The following is a 23,183-nucleotide window of genomic DNA, read 5'->3' on the forward strand; positions in this document are numbered from 1 at the left end:
TCTTTTATTCTTCACATCAATCTACATTTAAAAAAATTAAAATTAATTTATCATAATTTTATCAAAAATTCAAAGACATAATTACTAAAAGAAAAATTTATGATAATCAAACTACAATTAAAAATTGGTTACGAAAAAATGTAAATATAATACATTACTTTTTCTTCTATATATTCATAGAAAATTGTAAAGGAAATAAGTAAAAGGAATTCTAGGGTTGTATTTCATTGGAAGGAATAAGAGAGAGAGATACAAGAGAGAGTATCTATAATTAATATATATAATCCTTACCATTACGATATTATTTCTATAATAATGTAAAAACATGCAAAAGTGTCCCTGTGATTCAGCTATTTTAATAATTAAAATATTTTCCCATGGTTTAATTTCTAACGCTCTCCCTCAAGTTGAAGAGTGAATATCAAAAACTCCTAACTTGCGCTTCATGGTAGAGAAAACTTCTTTTTCCAATGGTTTGGTGAACACATCAGCAAGTTATTCAACAGAAGACACATGTTTTGTTGCAATTGAACCATCTTGAATCTTATCACGAATGAAGTGACAATCCATCTCTATGTATCTAGTTCTTTCATGAAATACCGGTTAGCCACAATGTGTAAGGCGACTTTATTGTCCCAATACAACAATGGCAGTTTAGGATGCAATATCTGTAAATCTATCAACAATGATCGTAACCAAGTCAACTCACAACAAGTACCTGTCAATGATCTATATTCAGTTTCTGTTGAGGATAGAGAAATTGTCTTCTGCCTCTTTGTTCACCAAGAGATGAGGGAGGATCCAAAAAAAACACAATAACCTGTAGCTGATTTTTGGGCTACAGGGCAACCTCCCCAATCTGAATCACATAAAGCGCGCAAAGATAAATCATTTTGTGAAGAAAAAAATAGACCTTGACCTGGATTATTCTTTAAATATTGTAGCACACGCATTGCAGCTTTCATATGAGGCTTGCATGGAGCGTGCATGAATCTGTTTAGTATGTGTACCACACAGGTGATATCAGGATGAGTAATTGTCAAATAAATTAAGCGACCAATAACTCGCATATATACTGACGAGTCCTTTAATAATTCCACTTCATCAGAAAGCTTGTATTTTGTTCCATGGGAAAATCCACGAGCTTAACTCCAAGATACCCACCATCTTTGATAATTTCCAAAGTGTATTTTCTTTGTGATATGAAAATACCTTTTGTAGAACGAGAGACCTCAATACCCATGAAAAACTTAAGATCACCCAAATCTTTTATCCGAAAACGATTGTGTAGGAATTATTTAAGACTAAATATTGCAATAAGGTCATTACCAGTTATAAGAATTAAATCAACAAAGTTGTAAATGACTTGCCTTTTGTACATGTAAATAGTGAGTAATATGCTTTTGATTGAATAAAACCAATAGCCTGAATAGTTGTAGAGAATTTGGCAAACCATTAACGAGAAGCTTGTTTTAATCCATATAAGGACTTGTTGAGGCGACACACAAGATTCTCCCCTTATCGCTAAAAACCTGGAGGAAGGGACATATAGATTTATTCGAAAAGATCACCATGAAGAAAAGCGTTATGGACATCAAGCTGATGAAGAGACCAATGTTGAGCAGCAACCAAAGCTAATAAACAGCAAATTGTGACCATTTTAGCAGTAGGTGAAAAAGTGTCATGATAATTGATACCTTCTAGTTGTGTCATATGTTAGTTTTGAAATGGTGATTTAAGCCATGAAGGGGGGTTGAATTGGCTTTTTAAAACTTTTTTTGAAAGCTTAAACATCTTTTCAATCGAATCAAATAGATTGGAAAGTTAGGGTGTAAAAGCAGCAGACCAGTACACATTCAATCGATTAAAAAATAAAACAGCAGACTAATTTGTTCTTGAGCTATGAAATAGTCGATTAAAAAAATAAATTAGTCGGCTAAAATACTAGAGATTTGTGCAAACTTCGCAGATTTAACTAAAACAACAATTTTTTACATACAAGACTTGTTCCAATCAATATTTTTAACAAGTATACAACCTTAGATTACATAAGAACGCATCAAATCACACCAAAGAATGAATTACTTGGTTTTCTTGAGATTTTAAAGATATTCAAAGTGAGTGAGATGAGGGAGAGAGAATTGCACAGTTGTTTTTATACTGGTTCACTCAATCATAGAGCTACATCTAGTTTACCAGGACAACCTGAACCTGGTTTCCATTATATTCAAAAGTTTTACAAATCACACACCAAGATTACACTTTTGAACAAAGAAACTCACAAGATTTTTGACTCACAAAAATCTAGACACACCCCCTGCAAAAATCACACTTACAGACCGAAAATCACATCAGGCAAACCAACAAGAGGCACAAGAGCATCCAAACCTGATGGTGGTTGTCTCTAGCAAACCATACATGTGTTCTTCAAGCTACTCACAAGCCAAAATGCCTCCAAGATCAACCAAAATCTTCAAACAAGTTACAACTGTGTATTGCAAATAGAGAGTTTTCCAAAGAAGAATGACAAAGTTTTATGCTCAAAAACTCAGAAAACGTTATTATGCTCTCGAAAATACAGCATATATAGTTTGATTTAAGTGAAATCAGTCGATTGAATTTTTTGTACAGTCAGTTGATTTCACTTGACTTAAGTGAAATAAGTCGATTGAAAAATAATTCAACTGACTGAATGCATTCATACCAGAAACTATATACTACAAGCCTTTTAACCTATTAAAACCCATTTTAACAGATTAAAAGAGACGCACTAAGGCACACAAGACATCTAACCTATGTCATATAGCCTACAAACATGATATAACAACAAAACATTACATTTAACATGTTATTTTCAGATTTAACACACTAAAACTTAATCTTCAAGTGGATCTTCATCAATCTTCATCAAACACCTATGATCTTCATGCACATGACTTTATCAATTCTTTGCTTCAAGCTTGCTTGTGGCATACCATTCAAGAGAACCATCAGATTTGCACTTGATTTTATACACCCAACGACAACCAATAGCCTTATTTCCAAGAGGAAGAGTTGTAATAGACCAAGTATTATTGGCCTCCAAAGCAGCCAATTCAGATTGCAATGCCTCTTGCGATGTTGAAGGGTATAATGATCATAAGAGATAAAATTGTAGAAAGGATATCATGTACCTTTATTTGGAAAAGATGAGGAGGATGACAATGGGCAAAAGGACACTACCTGATTGCAAATATAATCTCATAAAGTTGCATAAGGACCATGAGATCGTTGAGAACAATGCAAGGGAACAATAAGTGGGGAATTAGTGGGAGGCATAATTGTATTTTTGTAGGTGGTGGTGGAGTGTATGGAAGAGTCGTAGACGGAGGATTATCTGAGACAACATTAGGTATGATAGGGATTATGGTGGTGAAAGAAGTGTTAATGGATTCATACGGAAAAATATCCTCATGGAAGACAACATCACGACTAGTGAAGACTTGGTGGGTTTCAAGAACATATAACTTGTAAGCCTTTTGGCCAAGAGGATAACCAAGAAAAACATATTTTTGGACACGAGGAGCAAACTTATGAGAAAATGAACATTAGTAGCATAAGCAAGACATCCAAAAACTCGAATGTATGAATAAGAAGGGAGTTTACCATCTAGGCGCTTAAAAGGTGTTTGATGTGATAGAAGAGGCGTAGGCAACCTATTAATAATATGAACAGTAGTGGAAACACATTCTGCCCAAAAGTGTAAAGGAAAATGAGCTTGAAAACAAAGAACGTGTGCTGACTCAAGAATATGTCTATGCTTATTCTCGACAAATCCGTTTTGTTGTGGTGTGTAAGTGCAAGAATATTGGTAAGTTGTTCCTTGTTGTGTAAAAAAAATCTCGCATAGAAAAAAAAATTCCTTCCCATTGTCAACCCGAATATTGGCTATATTGGTATTAAAATGGGTTTTAACAAAAGAGAAGAAATTGGTAAGGAGATGTTGGGTTTCACTTTTATGATGCATGAAAAAAATTCAAGTGAAGCGAGAAAAATCATCCATAATAGTCAAAAAATACCGTGCACCAGAAAGATAAGGAACTTTATATGGTCCCCAAATATCACAATGAAGTAATACAAAAGGTTTAATGTAAGAAATTGAGCTATTTGGAAAAGGAGGCGTGTCTGTTTTGCAAGAGTACAAACATCACAAATTTTATTTGACTCTAAAGAGAAGTTTAAAAAGTTTTAGCCATGAAATCTAATATAGATGGAGATGGATGTCTTAATCGTCGATGCCACAAGGTAGTAGAAGTGTTTGAAGGATGAGATGACTTTGGTGACATGGGTTGTGAGTGATTGAATGGAGGTGTGTGACTTATTTAATGTCATTGAAACCAAGTAATAGAGTCCACCTTGTTGTTTACCTAAACCAATTGTCATTCTCGTCATCAAATCCTGTAACATACAACCAGAAGGAAAAAAGTTACTGAACAATTTAAATCTCTTGTGACCCGACTTATTGACATCAAATCTACTTTGCAAGATGGTACATGAAGCACATTTGTTAAAGAAACAATTGGACTTAAAGGTAATGATCCAATAGAGATAATAGGGGCATGATTACCATTTGGCATAACAACTGGCAGTAAAGAAGTGTTTTATTTTCTGTTGACAAGCAAGGTTGGTGAAGAAATAATGTGATCGGTGGCCCTACTATCAATTATAAGTTTGGGTGATGACAAACTTGAAGGAACATTGGTGTTGTTGACCTTAGGATTAGCTGATGGAGATGATACATTACCCTGCATAATAGGCACATATGTTGAAGTTGTAGTTCGGTTAATCCATTCATTGTGGATTACAATTGTTGCATCACTAGAGTTGTTGTGACATTATTTGCTGAAAATTGACTATTCCCATTGGGCTTAGAATAAGCATTATGGGTGACTACATGCCTTGGGTGTTTAGGAGGATAACTATGTAGCTTCCAACATGTTTCTTTTGTATGATGATCTCTATTAAAATGAGAACAATGCAGCGACTTTCAATTAGATGAATTAAAACGAGAAGGAGGACCTTGTTTGTGGCGAACAACAAAGGTTGTTGGTTCATTCTTTTGAACAACCATGGCTGAAGCTTCTATTGTGTCACATGTGGAGCCCAAATGTCTTTTTTTTCTTCTTGAATGATGGAAGACTAAGCTTGTGCAACATTAGGCAATGGATTCATTAAGAGAAGTTGACCACGAATAACACTATAAGAGTCATTCAACCCTACAAGAAGTTGCATCAATTTGAGCCTTTTATTGTTTGTTCCACAAGTGTAGGTTGCATTACTATAGGAGTCTAACTCATCCGATGATTTCTTTAACTTCATGTAATAGGTTGCGTCTGTCATTTGATCTTGAGTCAAGCAAGCAATGTCTCTCTTAATCTGAACAATTCGTGGTGCATGATTTTGAGAGAAGCGATTTTGAAGATCTTCCCAAACTTCATGAGCAGTGTCATAGAAAATAACACTATTTATAATATCAGGTGTCAAAGAATTAAAGATTCAAGATAATACCATGTCGTTGCATTTCTTCCATACTGCATATTCTTCTGGTTTGACTTTTGTAGAGGGTGCCTTGAGAGTTCCATCAACAAAATCCAATTTGATTTTGCATTTAAAGAGATGACCATGACTCTATGCCAAGTCAAAAAGTTGTCTCCATCCAGAGGTTTTGAATCAAAGATCATTCTAGGATGGTCATAATGATGGAGAGAATAAGAACAATTGGAATTTGTTTCTTTTCCATTGTTAGCCATGGAAAAAAGGATAGAAAATAAAAAAAAAATGAATGATTGAGCAAATGATCGTTCCTGCTCTGATATGATGTTGTATTTCATTGAAAGGAATAACATAGATATATACAAGAGAATATTTATAATTAATATAAACAAAGCCATACAGTTACGATATTATTCCTATTTATTCCTATAATAATGTAAAAACGTGCAAAATTGTTCATATAATTAAGCTATCTTAATAATTAAAATATTTTCTCATGATTTAATTTCTAACAAAAATAAATATATAAAGACTCATAATATAAAAAAAATAATGTAAATATATATATATATATATATATATATATATATATATATATATATATATATATATATATATATAAAAAGAGGTGTGAGTATGTTTAAGTGAAAAAAAAATCTCAATTAAATTAGGAGAAATAATGGGTTAAAAGACTTTCTTTAGAAGATAAAACGAATGCGAGTTTATTTATCTTATTCACATTTTTCAATAATAAAATCCTTTTTATCATCATTTCCATATTTAATGGATATAAAATTTTAGTATTACCCATCTTTATTGAAAATCAAATATAATTACATTTATTAATTAAATAGTTATTTAAAAAAATTTTAAAAACATTAGAAAAAAATATTATTTATTAAATATTCTATATCAGGTATAAATAATTTGTAATATCTGAGAAATTTAAATAATTAAATAAATAAATTATTTAATAAATGTGGATAGTGAAAATCTTTATGACATTTAATGTTTATGATGTGGAATAATATTAGCTTAAGTGGTTGAGAGTACTTAATTATGTGAGAGGATTTGAGTTTGAGTCCTGTGTATGCTATTTGTATATTATTTTAATAGTTTATTATCATGAAACATGAATTGGTTGTGCACTTGTTTTGGAATTGGATGGTTGTGTTCAAATCTTGCTAAACTTGAATTATGCTTTCTTTTTTTATAAAATTAATTTTGGCATGGATGGGAAAGGTCAGAAACCCAAGAGGACTGGAAAACCATCATAAAAAGAGCTCAGAGGGAATTGGGAGATATTGAATGTGGAAAAGTAAAAAGGGTCAAGAAGTGAGAGTTATGCTAATCATCAAGGATCATAACTTGCAAGTGGAAGTGAGGAATCCAAGTTAGGGGAGCTGCATTTTATGCCTTAATCTTTAATATTATGTAATTGAATGATGTATGAAATGCATGTGGGCTTTTGATTCTACCAATTTTCTGGATTTTTCGTGTTTCTGGAATTTTTCTAGAAACTGCCTAGCGACAATGAAGGTTCGCCATGCGATACATGATGTTTGAACTCAGTTTCTGGATTCTGCCCAGAAACCGCCTGGCGGCAACAAAGGTCCACCAGGCGATACGAACTAGATTGGTTCGTTTTTGTGACTTTGTCGTTTTGTTTAAACGTGCACCTTTGGTTTTGGGTAGTTTTATGCATGATGGATGAACCTTTGCTAAATTTTGCATGTTTGAGTGCTTTTAAATTGATCAAAGTATGTGTCAAAATGCTGTTTTTTGTATTTTTTGCATAGCAGGAACAACTGAGCGCTGGTTTTGTACTACCAGGCACCAGGTTCTTGGATTTTGGGCGCCACCTATTTTTCTAGTATGCGCAGTTTTCGTAAAACTTCATTTTTCGATTTGTTAACCGTTTGATTTAGCTAAAATTTTGACAGCGAATTCATAACATGTTGCTATTTAGTTTGTACGGTGTGATTTTAATTTGGTTGTCTGTAGTTGGAGATATGTGATATGCATGATTGCTAGTTTGGAGGTCTTTGAAATGCATGAGTTGGAAGCATGGTTAGGTCCTGTTGTGAGTCTCCATGAATTTCAATGTTGTTGTGGGTTAGTCACATGTTGAGAATGAGTTTATTGGTTAATGCATGTGTATCAATATAAAGGAAATTGTTGCATAAGAGGTTTGAAGTGCTATATTAATTCACATTGGTGCATAGAATTATGTGCTTAACTTGTTAGAGTGCTACTACTTTATATTTGATATGAGCATGTATTATTCATAACTTGAAATTGAATGCTAGCATGGATTTAAATGGTGGAGTATATATATAAATATATAAGGATTGATGCATGTGATATATGGTGAATTCTATTAATAATTGAGTAATGGTATGATCTCAATTGTGAACCCATTGGGTATATGAATGTGTTGAATTGTGATTCAATCATGCTAATATGATTGGATAAGTGTGATTGATGTTTTGGATTGCATATGATTGATGTTTTGGATTGCATATGGATTGTTTGGGTTCATTGAGAACCTTTTCAAAGTGCCAAAAACCAGTAGCCTTAACTCTATTGGTATGGTGCTTGCGGTGCGGGGCAAGCCGCTAGGCGATAGCGGCCAAACAAAGGCCATTGGAATCGCGCGGTTCTTGGCAACAAGGGTGGTTCCGTCAAGCGACTACTATCATACAACAAACTCTGAAGGTGTGTAGCGCCTGGTGATGTGTGATACATGCCAAGCGGTTTGAAATCAGGTTTAGCCAAGCGATCTGCGTTGTGATTTCGCCTGGCAACGCTTAGGCAGCACCAAGCGATAACGTAAAGAGGATTGTGCTTTCTTGGCTTGTGTTTTACGTGTTTGTGATGTTGGGCTTGGACCGGGAGATGCTTAATTATGTCATGAGCGGGTAGGTTCATGACTGGAGGTGAACATGTGTTAATATGAGTGGGAGGTTCATATTATGATGCTCTCGTGTGAGGATAGAAGCGGGGAGGTTAGAATGTTTCGTGCTCACACTTAAGGGCTGCTACAAGCGTGAAGGTTAGTAGTTGTTAGTGTTAGACACACCAGTGCAGAAAAGTGTTTTTGCCGCGGTTATTTTGGTCATTTGGCCTCGGTTTAAGACCCGAGGCATATCTAGCCGAGGTAAAAAAGTCCACCTTTCTGCCTCGGTTCTTACCCGAGGCATATCTCATCATTACTGCCTCAGTTCTGATACCAACCGAGGCATAAAATACGTTAAAAATTAAAAAAAAATAATTCTGAAATGGCTGAAACCTGCAAGAACACAAGCAAGCAAAAATGCAACTTCGCCATTTCGCAAAACCTCAACACCTCGCGTGTCCAAAATCTCGTGCCAACAACCATTGCATCAACCATTATGTGAAGTTCACCTGCACCAAAACGTGAGGAAACACAGCAAGACGAACCCCAACCCCACAGAAAAAACACCCAAGAAAATGGATTCAAATTGCAAAATGAAAACGCAAAAAATACACCAATGTGCGGACGAAGGTAAACTGTTGTTCTCGTTGGAGGAGGCGCAATGCCGACAACAAGTGGAGAAGGCGGGCATGGCGGCGGATCTGCGATGGTGGGTCGCGGGATTGAACAGTGAAGATGCATCTGTAGTGGTGGCGGAACGGCGTGGAGGCACAAATTTTCGAAGGTAGAAGATGCATCTACAGTGCAGCAGATTTGGGTTTTTAAAACCTAACTGGGCTTACTGCCTCGGTTGGTTCGAAACCGAGGCATATACTCACGCAAAAAAAAAAAAAAAATCAGCCACGTGGAAAAATTATGGCACTGATAGGCCTCGGGTGAAACAACCCGCTGCAGTAAACCATTATATGCCTCGGTTCAATGGGACCCGAGGCATAAAACTGCCCAATTATTTTCGAATTTTAAAAAAAGCGGGAAAGTGTGAGTTTCTGCCAACATTACTGTCTCAGTTAAATTTATAACCGAGGCATAAACATTCATAGGCCTCGGTTGTTTGGTTAACCGAGGCATAAAAGTTGTTCGAAATCACAAAAATGCCACTGCGTCCGTATCTACCTCGTTTATGCAAGAATCGAGGCATATTGGGCGCTGTCTAAACATGAAACTGCACTAGTGACGACAGGCAGGGAGGTTTGTAGAGTTGGACTACGAGCAGGGTGGTTCGTAGAGGCAGGGCCACGAGTGGGCAGGTTCGTGGAAGCATATATATCCTGGGTCCGTGATCAAGTATTGGTATGGTGTGCTTGGAATAGTAGTTCAAAGTGCATAATGAAACTTAGAAGTTTTACACGACTTGTGGCTTGTTCTTTGATGTGCGTGGTCTACGAGGCTTTGGGTGATACCTTAAGGATGGACTTTGTTGTGACATTCCTTGAGTTGTGGCTCAGAATGGTATCCCTTGAGTTGTGGCTCAGGATAGAGGGTAAACATGTGACATTCCTTGAGTTATGGCTCGGTATGACATCCCTTGAGTTGTGGCTCAGGATGGCGGATGGACACGTGCATTCATTGAGTTATGGCTCGAATTGGTGAGTGTTGCCAGTGTGAGTGTGTGAGTTATGGCTCATACGAATGGGTCTAAGAAGATTGTCGTCTTCGGCATTAACCGACGAATTTAGTAGTCTTGGGACAAATACAAACTATGGTTCGTATTGGGAACTTCACCTGACGTTACAAAGTGTAAGACCCGAGAAAATTAAATAGTTATTTAAATAATTATTTAATTATGGCGGGTAATAGAAACATTTAAAGCAATTAATGTGAGGAACTATGACATGGAAAATTACTAGCTCAAGTGGTTGAGAGTACTTTATTGTGTGTGAGGACTTGGGTTCGAGTCCTATGTGTGCCACTTGGGTGTTATTTAAATTATGCGTTTTTGTGTGTTTATATATTGAATGCATGGGGTGATGATAAATTCCTAGAATTGTAGGAGTTATCATGAAATCTGGATTGGTTGAATGGTTTGGCCTTGGTTTGGTATGTGCATGGGTGTGGGTTCAAACCTTGTTGAGAACTAAATAATTTCTTTTTGCCAATTTTTCCTTTGGCATGAATGTGAAAAGGTTTGGAAAACCTAGTAGCCAAGAAGGTAGCCGTGAGTGCTGGAAAAATACACTGTGAGGGATATTGAGTAGACATTAACACACACTTTATTGTAATTTTCGTTTTAAAAGGTTAAGTGAAATTAAGGGTGGAATGAATTAGAGTGAGAGAGGATAATTAAGGGATTAAGGGTCTGAGACAGGGGAGTGCATACAGAATCACAAACTTCTGGGCGATTGGCACGAATTGTAGAGGAGAATTGGAGTGGGAAACCATTGTGGAAGAGTGAGGCAAGAGCAAGGGTGAGTTTGAATTAAAAGTCACGTGCAATCCGTGTTTGGAGCGAGGATCAGAGGTTAGGGGAGCTGGAACCGAATCTTTTATTTCTTGTTTTTATTTGTATGAAATGTATGAGAATTTGAATGCATGTACTCTGCTATTTCATGTATTTTCGTATTTTCTGCAATTTTCTAGAAATCGCTTGGCGGGTGATGAATCACCGCCAGGCGACTCATCTTATTTCTGGGTAATTGGGGGTTCTGGAGACGAAACCGCCTGGCGGCACGGGCTTAACCGCCAGGCGGTGCATGTTAGAGTACCCAGTTTTCTGGGTTTTATGAAGGGCCTAACGGTGACGAATACCCGCTTGGCGACGCGAGCCACTTTTGGCTCGATTTTGATGTTTCACAGGTTCTGGGAGGTTTGTAATCAAGGAGAAATTGCTTTCTAATATTTATGAATGATTAAACATAGTATTTCATTGGAAATTCGTGGAATTGGGGTTTAATTGAGAAGAAGATTGCATGAAGGTTATCTTAGGGTTGATGAATTGGGGATTTCGAAAACGACACTAATCTAAATGGAAAGGGTGAATGAATTCGGGTATGGGAAGTGTTAGAGAATGAATTGTAATCCTAAAAGATGGAATCGTATCCTATAGAGTCATAAATTGGTTGAACTCAGAGTTGTTCTGAAAGGGTTGAGATTCGCAGGTGCAAAGAAAAATGTTGGGGTTCCTGGAACAGCAGGAACCGCCTGGCGGCACGTTGGTTACCGCCAGGCACCATATCAGTGAAGCGTGGTGTCTGATTCATGAAAAACGTTGTTTTTCGTACTTTTCGTGGAACATGAACCGCCCGGCGCTAGTTCATGCCGCCAGGCGCCACCGATTTTTCTAGTCTGTGCAGTTTTCGTAAAACTGCATTTACCGCTTCGTTAACCATCCGATTCGGGTGAAATTTTGTAAGGTGTTTCACAACATGTTGTTCTTCAATTTGAACGGTGGAGATTCAAATTGGATGCCTGAAGAGGGAGATATACATCACTCATGATTGGTTGTTGAATTCCCTAATAGTATGATTACTAATGGATGATTAAGTGTGATCAAGTGTTGGTATGGCCTTGATTGGTGAATGTATATATATATAAATATATTGATGCATGATTGATGAGTATGTTTTTGGTAGTGCTTGTTAAGGCATGTTGAATATATGAACCTATATATGTTAGCTCGAACGTAAGACGTTATAAGTGTGGGAATAAGGCCACAATTGATGATATCACTATGACTGAGTGTTGCATGATCATGACGGGTTTTGGAAAAGTATGGGAACATGATAATCATACTTTAAATGTAATGGAATTGTAAGCATGCAAAGGGTTGGGAAAAATGAGAAGGGGAAAATAAAGTGTGTGTTGGAATTGATTTAAGAAGTAAGTATATATGAATTATAAAAGAGAGGAATGTGTGCTTATACTTGAAAGATGCATATGTGTTGTGATGTTGTAATTTGGAATATATGAATGTGTATGTTGATTTCTGGATGTTTGAGAATTAAATGGTTGAATTCTAGGAAATGAATTAGAGTACCTAAAACTAGTAGTGTCACATTACTGGTGTAGCGCCTAGCGGTGTAGACTGAACCGCCAGGAGATAGTATGAAACAGGAATGTCTTATAAGTTGTGGCACCCGACAGTGATGTGGAACCACCAGGCGGTCTGTACTGCCATTTCGCCTAGCGACGCTTAGGCTACGCTAGGCGATGGTGTAGTGGTAGGGTGCATTGTGATATGTTTTGCATGGTTTGTGGTGTGGATCCTGGTCTGGGATATGCTTGATGTTGTCATAAGCGGGAAGGTTCATGACTGGTGATGAACACGTGATGATATGAGTGGGGAGGTTCATATTCTATTACTCTCGTGTGGGGATACGAGCGAGGTAGGTTCGTATGTTCCTGCTCACACTTGAGAGATGCTGCGTGCGGGGAGGTACGTAGCTGGTGGATCACGTGTGTTGGACTACGAGCGGGGAGGTTCGTAGAGTTGGACCACGAGCGGGCAGGTTCATGGAAGCATTGGAATCCCTAATACCAGCTTGAGTATATACCTTGTGTTAGAGTGGTGTGCTTTGCTTGTTTTCTTTATCATGTTGTGTTGTGAAACTTGGATCAGGGGATGTTGTGCCATGAGCGGGTAGGTTCATGGATGGTGGTGAACACGTGATGATATGAGCGGGGAGGTTCATATCATGTTACTCTCGTGTGGGGATACGAGCGAGGTAGGTTCGTATGTTTCGTGCTCACACTTGAGAGATGCTGCGTGCGGGGAGGTACGTAGCTGGTGGATCACGTGTGTTGGACTATGGGCGAGTAGGTCCGTAGAGCAGGACTACGAGCGGGGAGGTTCGTAGAGGCAGGACCACGAGCGGGCAGGTTCGTGTGAGCATCATAAACCCTGAATCCGAGGCTAATTATTTATGTGTTGTGAAGGTTGAAAAGCCTTGGGGAGTAAGGTCTAGGCCAAGAATTAACTAGAATAAAATAGATTGGTATATCTTGACTTTTTTTATTAACTTATATGTTAATTATTTATGAGCTCACCTTATCTGCTTGTGTTTGGCGATGATCGTGTAATGCGTTACACGGGAGCAGATGATGTTGCAGGTGGTGCTGATGAGGCATAGCATCGGAGAGAGGGTTAACTGGGAAAAGCTTTTACTGGAGTTTTATCGTTATTGTTTTTATGAAATTTGTAAATAGTGTCTTACTGATTTGTGAATTTGGATACTGTATTGGAGTTTCATAAATTATGGATTTTTGGATAACATCCGATTAATAAATGTTTTAAAATTTCCCGCGTTTTTGGGAAGCGAAGTATAATAAATGATGTTTTCATCATATTTCTTAATTTTTATTACTTAAATTAGTAATATCCGATTGGGATGTTACACAAAGTGTGGTCCATAGCAGGTTTACTGCACGTGTTCTACAAGTTGTGGCTTGTAGGTGAAGGAAAAAAAGGGTATCTTGAGGTTATCATCTAAAGATGTAGAACATAGATAACATGGTGGTGGTCATGTGGTATGAAATCAAATGATAGAGTTCCTTTGATGAGTGTATGCATATAATTTTGAATTGTATATATGTTTATATATTAGCTCACCCTATCTGCTTGTGTTTGGCGATGATCGTGTAATTCGTTACATGAAAGTAGAGGATGTTGTAGGTGGTGCTAGTGAGTTAAAACGTCGGAGCATGGTTGCTTGAGGATTTTATTTTATGTTGATTTTGTCCATATTGTAATTAAATTTAATTCATCTATTTTGAAAATGTAAAGTATTGGAATTTAATAATTTGACGCTTGAGAATTTTTTTTAATTTTCCTTGTTTTCGGAAAAAATGTTATAATAAATGTGGTTTAAATTTTAATATTTGTTTTTTTATTTAAATTAATAATATTTGACCGAAATATTACATATTTTCTTTTTCTTTAATATCAAATATTAATAAATAAATTATAATTATATAAATATTAAATAAAATTATCAAATAACAATCAGATAAATCTCAAATAATTATAAAAATAATTGAAATGATAAAATATATATTATAAAATTAATTACGAAATTAAAAAATAAAGTACAAATTAATATAATCTTTCACAAATAATTTTAAAAATTAGAAGTGGTTCTTCTTTAATTAAAATAAAAGCGAATATAAAAATGATGAATATCTAATTTTAAAAATTAAATATTACTGTGAAAATTTCTAACGGTTTCAAATAATAATGCCTATAATAAAAAAATCATATGTCATCATAACATTACTTTATCTAAATATATGTGATGCATGTAAAATCCAATTTAATAGCCTTTTTTTACTAAATAAAATATCATATCATGATAACCCAAAGCAGATAGTAAGAGAAGAGGCTGATCTATGAGTATAATACCAATACAGACATCCAAAATTTAACTATACCCGAACTAGTTATATTACAGCTAACACTAGTAAAAAGGGGTTAACAAAACGCCAAAGTTCAACAGAACATAAGGTAGCAACTACTACTAGATATCCACGACTACAGATCAACTCCTATCATGGAGAGGAGTATCTTCGCCTGCACTTGTGTCTGCTCACACCAAAAAGGCGATCATAGCAAAAGAGAAAAGAAAACACAGAGGAAACAAACATAGGCAAGAAAGGGTAAGCTAACTTAATTGAGAAAAATCATACAGTTTCATAATAAGCATAAATCAGAACTTATCACATCCGTCATAACTAATTAAACTCTAATAATACAGTATAATACCCACATCTCTAGACTCAATATCCGGATTATGTAAGGAACATTGAAGCTCTTTGCGGCTTGCACCTGTAACGGTTCCCAAACTTTGCAGAGTATGGACACATGGGGCCATCACCCGACCGCTCACAAGGTAAGTCCCCTTCGCGTCTAAGACTTGATCAAGTCTAGAGACTAGGACATCCTGCTACTCCTCACGACATAATCCATTCTGCTCTATCTGAGCGTGAATGATTATTGGAGTTTCAGGATACCAACCAATTTAGGAGTCCTCATGTTCTTACATACAATAACTTACCCTCTAGAATTTCCCTTGAATTCTAGTGCTACCACACCTTCCAATAATCTGATTTCATAAAACTCTACTATAGGTTCTACTACTCACAAGAATTCAAGCACAATACAACAAACATCACAATATATTACTCATGATAACCTTCAATACTTTAAAATAGAGGAAAAATCAAAATTCTGCAGAGGAACTCGCTTAAGGTAGAAGATCTCGCTTGGGCGAGAGGGTTACCCTTGCTTAGGCGGGTCACTCTCGCCTGAGCGAGACTCAAACAGTGGGCAACTCTAAAACTGGGCGAATTTTCACTCAGGCTAAACTGTTTCGCCTAGACGAGAGTGTCTCTCTCGCTCAGGCGAACCCAGCTCGCCTAGGCAAGACCTCGAGCAGTTCTAGGGGGTAAATTCCTAGCGTTTTCGCTCAGGCGAGAGCTACTCGCCTAGGCGAAAATACCAGGTTCCTTATATGTTTCAACATGCAACAACACAAGATTTTTGCTCAATCCACTCATACACTCAATCATACCGATCAAACATTCATACAACACTAAATCATGAACTTCCAACCCATTAGAAAGACTTTTATGCGAAATTTAGAGAAAATTTGGCTAGCTTCCCTTACCTTATGAAATCTCCAAGAAGCAAAACGTTTTCAACAAAGGAACCCCTCAATCACACAACCTAGGAAGCTGGAAAGTACAAATTTAGAGTGAGAATAGAACTCCAGTTAGGACTTCAAAGAAGGAGATGCTCCATTGATCGAATTTGCAGAGAAAAGAGAAAGACTTGAAGTAAACTTACAAGAATGGGAAGGGAGAACAACTTGAGTGAGAAATTCAGCTCCAGATTCAGTGTTGCTGGCTGCAACAAGAAGAGAGGGTGGATCAGAATGAGAATTTTCAGTTTTCTGGTTGGAGAGGATTGGAAATTCTGAAGGTGGATGCAGTGTGTGAGTATTTAGGAGAGCCTAGTTTCTGTGTGTGGGCAGTGGAGAGAAGAAAAAGGAAATAAAAGGGGTCTCACATTCTCCCCAACAACAAAAATTTTCGACCTGAAATTTGAGACTTACCAGAGAACAGGTGTGGATATGACTTTCTTGCGTCTTCTTCTAATTCCCATGTAGAATCACCCGTTCTCTTATTCCAGATGACTTGGACTAGACTGATGGACTTCCCTCTGAGTTGTCTTGTCTGGATACCACCAAGACCAACAGGCTGGACCTCCACTGTAAGATCTTCTCTAATCCGCAAATCTTCCACCTCAAGCACATGAGAGGGGTCCGCCACATACTTTCATAGTTGTGAAACGTGAAACACGGAGTGGAGGTTGGCCAACGGAGGAGGCAGGGCGGTCTCATAAGCCACTGGTTCAATTCTCTTCAAGATCTGATATGGACCGATGAACTTAGGAGACAACTTCCTTGAACGAATAGCCCTTCCTACACCAGTAGTTCGGGTAATCCTCAAGAAAACATGGTCTCCAGGTGCAAACTCCAAAGGTCTTCTCCTTCGATCAACATAGGATTTCTGTCTACTCTGAGACGCCTTCATCCTTTCCTGTATTAGCTTGACCTTTTCAGTGGTTTGCCTCAGTAACTCGGGTCCCACCACCACTGACTCTCCATCTTGGTACCAACACAAAGGAGTCCTGCATCTTCTACCATTGAGAGCTTCGTACGGTGCCATGCCAATACTTGCATGGAAACTGTTATTGTAGGTAAACTTTACCAGAGGCAGAACCTCATCCTAAGTGCCCAGATGATAAAGTACGTACGTCCGTAGGAGATCTTCTAGAGATAGGATTGTCCTCTCGGATTGATCATCCGTCTGGGGGTGATAAGCTGAGCTCAAAGCCAACCTGCTGCCTAAGGCGCTCTACAATGTCTGCCAGAAACGGGATTTGAATTGTGGGTCCCTATCTGAGACTATACTCGATGGCACTCCATGCAATCTCACGATATCACTGATATACAACTGAGGTAGCTTTAACATGGACATCCTCAAGTTTACTGCTAGAAAGTGGGCGCTCTTGGTTAGGTGATCTACTATAACCCAGATATCATCATGGTTTCTCACAGTCCGTGGTAAGTGGGTAACAAAATCCATAGCAATTCTATCCCACTTCCATTCTGGTATTTCCAGCTGTTGCAACATCCCTTCAGGTTTTTGATGCTCTACTTTGGCCTTCTGACAGGTCAAGCAAGATGATACAAACCGAGCAATGTCTTGTTTCATGCCCGACCACCAGAAAGATTCCCTCAGATCCTGATACATTTTAGTCATGCCTGGATGCATGCTAAAACGACTTTTGTGCCCTTCTTCGAGAATCATACTTTTCACCTCCATGTCTTCAGGTATGTAGACTCTGCCCCTGAATCTCAAAACTCCATCACCACCTATTACGAAATCCTTGCTTTCTCGGTGCCAAGCAATTCCACCGTTTTCTGCAACTTGGGATCAGACAATTGTCTTTCCTTTATCAAACCAAGGAAATCATTAGACACCACTAGGTGGTTGCATCTAATGACACCCTCTCCCAACACCATTTGTAACCGCAAATCCCTGAACTGTTCCATCAAGTCTAACTCCTTGACCATCATGTAAGATGCATGAACTATTTTCCTGCTCAAGGCGTCTGCTACTACATTTGCCTTCCCTGGATGGTACAACAACTCGAAATCAAAGTCTTTCAAGAACTCCATCCACCGCCTCTGCCTCATATTTAATTCTTTATGATCAAACAAGTATTTCAGGCTTTTATGGTCACTAAAAACCTGGAACTGTGCACCATAAAAATAATGCCTCTAGATTTTTAGAGCAAACACTACCGCTGCGAGCTCCAAATCGTGTGTGGGATAGTTCCTCTCATGATTCTTCAACTGTCTTGAAGCATATGCAACCACTCTCCTGTCTTGCATCAGGTCACTTCCCAAACCCTCGTGGGGGGCATCACAGTAAACCTCAAAGGGTTTGCTGGTATCAGGGATTACTAGCACGGGGGCACTAGTCAGCTTCTGCTCTTGAAAGCTCTCTTCACAACGGTTGATCCAAGCAAAAGGCTGATCCTTGCGAGTCAATTGAGTCAAGGGTGCTACGATCTTGGAGAACCCCTCAATGAACCTCCTGTAGTAGCCTGCCAACCCCACAAAGCTCATAATCTCCGTTGCTGACTTAGGACGCTCCCACTTCAACACAGCTTTCACCTTGGATGGGTCCACAGATATGCCCTGAGCTGAAATCATGTGTCCCAAGAATTGGATTGTGGTCATCCAAAATTCACATTTCGACAATTTTGCATACAGTTGCTTCTCTCTTAGGATGTTCAGAACTGTCTTTAGGTGCTATGTGTGCTCTTCATGAGTGCGAAAGTAGATTAAGATATCATCAATGAAAACCACAACAAATTTGTCAAGAAACGATCGAAAGATTTTGTTCATATAGTCCATGAACGAGGCAGGGGCGTTAGTCACACCAAAAGGCATCACTACATACTCATAATGCCCGTACCTGGACCTGAAAGCGGTCTTCTGCACATCATCAGACTTGACTCGAATCTGATGATATCCTGATCTCAGATCTATCTTAGAAAACACCACAGCTCCGTGCAACTGATCTATCAAGTCGTCTATCCTTAGCAAAGGATATTTGTTCTTAATGGTTAACTTGTTTAGTTGCCTATAGTCTACACAGAGTCTAGAACTGTCGTCTTTCTTCTTGACCAACAACACTGGCGCTCCCCAGGGTGACACGCTTGGTCTGATGAATTGTTTCTCTAGAAGTTCTTCGATCTGTTTCTTCAATTCTACCAATTCAGCAGGAGCCATTCTGTAAGGTGCTATATTGGCCCTGCTCCCGGAAACAGATCAATGGAGAACTCTATCTCCCTAGAAGGAGGTAATCCAGGCACATCTTCTGGAAACACATCTGAGAAGTCTTTTACTACAGGTATCTCAATATTTTCGTCTCCCTCCTCAATTGACAGCTGAGTCAGAATCAAGAAACACTGAGACCCTTCCTTGATTGCCTTATCCACCTGTTGTGAGGACACCAACTGATCCTCCTCTCCCAAGCTAGGTAATAACACCTTTTTCTCATTACAATCAATGAGAATACGATTGGTAGATAGCCAATCCATTCCCAAGATTACATCCAACCCTTCCAGGGGTAAACAGATAAGGTTTACCTTGTACTTGCGTCCATCCACCTCGATCAAACACCAAGCACACACTGTCGAGGTTCTGACCATCCCAGAAGCAGGCGTGGACACCACCAGGTCATACTGGAGTTCCCTCACCATAAGACCCAACTCTACCACTACTGATTCAGACACAAAGGAGTGTGTCGCTCCAGAATCATATAAGACATGCAAATTCCTATCAACAATCACACAAGACCCGATGATGAGATTACCTGCTCCAGTCACTTCCGCACCCGTCATAGCGTACACTCGACCAACTGCCTGAGGTCTTGTACCTCCCCTGGTCTGTTGTGGCTGAGACTGTGTCGGAGGCCTCGGCGCTGTGCCCCTACCATTGGGGCAGTCTCTGAAGAAGTGGCCCTCCTAGCCGCATTTGTGACGTGTCTGCCTACCCCCAAGCTAAGGGCAAGAACTCCTCATGTGGGGCCCTCCACAATGATGACAATGTGGCTTGTGAGACTGATGCTGATGAGACTGGGGTGAGAATCTCCTGGACCCCTGAGGCTGAGGTCTAGAGTATGGTTTCCTCCTATCCTTTTGTCTGCTCGTGGACCCAGAAGGTCCTCCCACCTTTTGTTGAGGCCACTGCTGAGTCCGACTTCAGCCTTTAACTTCTCCATGACTCTGGCTTTCTCTACCAAAGTAGGGAACTCCGTGATAGAGAGTGGGACCACCACAAGTTTAAGATCGTCTCTCAACCCATTTTCAAACTTTCTACATTGCCAATCCTCTGCCATCTTCAGGGTATGAAATCTCCCCAAGTGCTTGAACTTCTTCGCATACTCAGATACCGACATGCTTCCTTGCATCAGCTGCAAGAACTCAACCTCCTTTGCATACCTCACACTATCGGGGAAATATTCAGCATAAAACTTCTTCTTGAATAGATCCCAAGTGACTGGTTCCCTGTTATCTTCCAGCATCATCTTCAAGCTGGACCACCAGTGCACGACCTCCCCAACAAGAAGATACTCAATGTAGGCCAGTCTGTTCTCTGTAGGACATCTCTTTGCATCATAGATCCGTTCCATATCCCGCATCCACTAATCTGCCCCATCCAGGCTAGTCTTGCCATCAAAACGGGATGGATGATGCTGTAGAAAATCTTCCAAACTCCACTCTTACACTCGGGGTGATGGCGCTTGGGAAGTACCAGCTGCTGAACAATTTTCTCCTATATGGAGTAAGGCTTCCAAATGCCTCTGTTGAGTTGTCTCTACTGCTAGCCTAGCAGACTCCATCTGTTGTAAGGCTAGATTGTGCTGATTCACCATGGTAGCACTCTATTGCTGCATGGCTGCAATCATTGCTTCAATTGCTCCCACCATAAGTTTAAGATCGTCTCTCAACCCATTTTCAAACTTTCTACATTGCCAATCCTCTGCCATCTTCAGGGTATGAAATCTCCCCAAGTGCTTGAACTTCTCCGCATACTCAAATACCGACATGCTTCCTTGCATCAACTGCAAGAACTCAACCTCCTTTGCATACCTCACATTATCGGGGAAATATTCAGCATAAAACTTCTTCTTGAATAGATCCCAAGTGACTGGTTCCCTGCTATCTTCCAACATTATCTTCAAGATGGACCACCAGTGCACGGCCTCCCCATTAAGAAGATACTTAGTGTAGGCCAGTCTGTTCTCTGTAGGACATCTCTTTGCATCATAGATCCGTTCCATATCCCGCATCCACTGATCTGCCTGATCCGGGCTAGTCTTGCCATCAAAATGGATGGATGATGCTGTAGAAAATCTTCCAAACTCCACTCTTGCACTTGGGGTGATGGCGCTTGGGAAGTACCGACTGTTGAACGATTTTCTCTTATCTGGCGTAAGGCTTCCAAATGCCTCTGTTGAGTTGTCTCTGCTGCTAGCCTAGCAGACTCCATTTGTTGCAAGGCTAGATTGTGTTGATTCACCATGGTAGCACTCTATTGCTGCATGGCTGCAATCATTGCTTCGATTGCTCCCACCAATTGAGGATTATCTGGGTTGGGAATGGGAGGAGGAGGGGGCCTAGGTGCCATAGCTCTGACCACATAAAGAGAGAATCATCAGTCTGACTAGCAGATATTACAACCATACTAAAGGCATTATGGAGAACACGCAACAGAAACCAAGCAGGCTCACACCCACAGATTCTAGAGGAACTACTGCTCTGATACCAAAAATGTAACATCCAATTTAATAGCCTTTTTCTACTAAATAAAATATCATATCATGATAACCCAAAACAGATAGTAAGAGAAAAGGCTGATCTATGAGTATAATACCAATACAGTCATCCAAAATTTAACTATACCCGAACTAGTTATGTTACAGCTAACACTAGTAAAAAGGGGTTAACAAAACGCCAAAGTTCAACAGAACATAAGGTAGCAACTACTACTAGATATCCACGACTACAGATTAACTCCTATCATGGAGAGGAGTATCTTCGCCTACACTTGTGTCTGCTCACACCAAAAAGGCAATCATAGCAAAAGAGAAAAGAAAACACAGAGGAAACAAACATATGCAAGAAAGGGTAAGCTAACTTAATTGAGAAAAATCATACAGTTTCATAATAAGCATAAATCAGAACTTATCACATCCGTCATAACTAATTAAGCTCTCATAATACAGTATAATACCCACATCTCTAGACTCAATATCCGGATTATGTAAGGAACATTGAAGCTCTTTGCGGCTTGCACCTGTAACGGTTCCCAAACTTTGCAGAGTATGGACACATGGGGCCATCACCCGACCGCTCACAAGGTAAGTCCCCTTCGCGTCTAAGACTTGATCAAGTCTAGAGACTAGGACATCCTGCTACTCCTCACGACATAATCCATTCTGCTCTATCTGAGCGTGAATGATTATTGGAGTTTCAGGATACCAACCAATTTAGGAGTCCTCATGTTCTTACATACAATAACTTACCCTCTAGAATTTCCCTTGAATTCTAGTGCTACCACACCTTCCAATAATCTGATTTCATACAACTCTACTATAGGTTCTACTAATCACAAGAATTCAAGCACAGTACAACAAACATCACAATATATTACTCATGATAACCTTCAATACTTTAAAATAAAGGAAAAATCAAAATTCTGCAGAGGAACTCGCTTAAGGTAGAAGATCTCGCCTGGGCGAGAGGGTTACCTTCGCTTAGGCGGGTCACTCTCGCTTGAGCGAGACTCAAATAGTGGGCAACTCTAAAACTGGGCGAATTTTTGCTCAGGCTAAACTGTTTCGCCTAGACGAGAGTGTCTCTCTCGCTCAGGCGAACCCAGCTCGCCTAGGCGAGACCTCGAGCAGTTCCAAGGGGTAAATTCTTGGCGTTTTCGCTCAGGCGAGAGCTACTCGCCTAGGCGAAAATACCAGGTTCCTAATCTGTTTCAACATGCAACAACACAAGATTTTTGCTCAATCCACTCATACACTCAATCATACCGATCAAACATTCATACAACACTAAATCATGAACTTCCAACCCATTAGAAAGACTTCTATGCGAAAATTAGAGAAA

General features: G+C 39.0%; 1 pseudogene; it reads right to left on the bottom strand.

Moving 5' to 3' along the window:
* Positions 1–4,402: 4,402 nt before the first annotated feature.
* LOC146881821 (uncharacterized) lies at positions 4,403–5,271 on the bottom strand (annotated as a pseudogene).
* Between the last annotated feature and the right edge of the window lie 17,912 nt (positions 5,272–23,183).

This window comes from Vigna unguiculata, chromosome 11 (genome assembly GCF_037176805.1).
Source record: "Vigna unguiculata cultivar grain cowpea cultivar isolate G323 ecotype 2 chromosome 11, ASM3717680v1, whole genome shotgun sequence".
Lineage (NCBI taxonomy): Eukaryota > Viridiplantae > Streptophyta > Magnoliopsida > Fabales > Fabaceae > Vigna > Vigna unguiculata.